The sequence below is a fragment of the Myotis brandtii genome, unplaced genomic scaffold (genome assembly GCF_000412655.1).
Source record: "Myotis brandtii unplaced genomic scaffold, ASM41265v1 scaffold977, whole genome shotgun sequence".
NCBI classification, from domain to species: Eukaryota; Metazoa; Chordata; class Mammalia; order Chiroptera; family Vespertilionidae; genus Myotis; species Myotis brandtii.
In genome coordinates this window covers 26386-27808 of record NW_005372062.1, presented here as the reverse complement: position 1 = coordinate 27808, position 1423 = coordinate 26386, and the positions used below count along the sequence as shown (strand labels likewise).

Sequence of the window (1423 nt, the reverse complement as noted above, 5' to 3'; positions counted from 1 at the left end):
GGAATACAATCACTGAAATGAAGAATACATTAGATGGGGAATCAATGCCTTTAGGTCACTTTTTACACCTTGACTCAGTCTGTTCCCACTAGCCCATTTGTATTCAGTGTCCTGTGCACATGCCTTGCAAATACAGTGGGGCCTTGACTTACGAGTTTAATTCGTTCCGTGATGGAGCTCATAACTCAAATTACTCGTATGTCAAATCATAAAGTGAACGAGTGAGACATGTGATGCTGGACTGATGTTGTGGCATTCACTGTGACGTTTGCTGTGCCAACTAGCGGTGGGGTATCTGAAGCTGGCTCGTAACCCGAATTTTAGCTCACAACTCAAAGCAAAAAATCGGCGGAGGGATGGCTCGTATCTCAAAAAACTCGTTAGTCGGGACACTCGTAAGTCAAGGCCCCACTGTAAAGGTACCATGAGTCTGAATTCCAGCATAGGAGTTTAATAAATTGCAGCAGTTATCATTGCTGCTGGGACAGCCACAATTGGTTATAAAGCTTACAAAAGATTGTATATTAAAGATCATTACAACAAATCTATGATTACTCTTCACATTCAGAAAGACAACCCCAAGAATGTGCATGATTTTGACGTGGAGGATTTGGGACATAAAGCAGTGTACTGCCATTTTTTATGGTCCAAAAAGTTCCCATTCTCTGATGGAGCTCACTCACAACACAATGAAGAGACTGGAGACAATGTGGTACTTCTGATCACTAAGAAAAACAACTTAACAAAAGTAAGATAAACAATCCAATTTTTAAAATGGGTAATCCAATATAAATAGACAGTTCTCCAAAGAAGACATGCAGATAGATGACCAAGACACACATGAAAAAATGATCAAAGTCACTAATTATCAGAGAGATGCAAATTAAAACAATGAGGTATCACCTCACACCTGCCAGAATGGCTACCATCAATAAATCAACAAACAAGTGCTGGCAAGGATCTGGAGAAAAGGAAACCCTAGTATACTGCTGGTGGGAATGCAGACTGGTGCAGCCACTGTGGAAAGCAATATGGGGTTACTCCAAAAAATTAAAAATGAACTGCATTGTGACCGTATGATTCCACTTCTGGGAATATATCCTAAGAATCCTGAAACACCAATCAGAAAGAATGTATGTACTCCTAGGTTCATATCAGGACAATTTACAGTAACTAATATCTGGAAACAGCCCGAGTGCCCATCATTAGATGAATGGATAAAAAAGCTGTGGTACATTTACACTATGGAATACTATGTAGCAGTGAAAATGAAGGATATCTTAGCCTTTGAGCATGGAGGGACCTGGAAAATATTATACTAATCAAAATAAGCCAGTCAGAGAAAGACAAGTAGCACATGATCTCACTCATATGTGGAATCTAATGAACAAAATAAACTGATGAACAAAATAGCAGAGACATA

At 39.3% G+C, this 1423-nt stretch overlaps 1 pseudogene; it reads left to right on the top strand.

The window, feature by feature from the left end:
* Positions 1-424: 424 nt before the first annotated feature.
* Positions 425-1423, top strand: part of LOC102250532 — a 13986-nt pseudogene continuing 12987 nt past the window's right edge.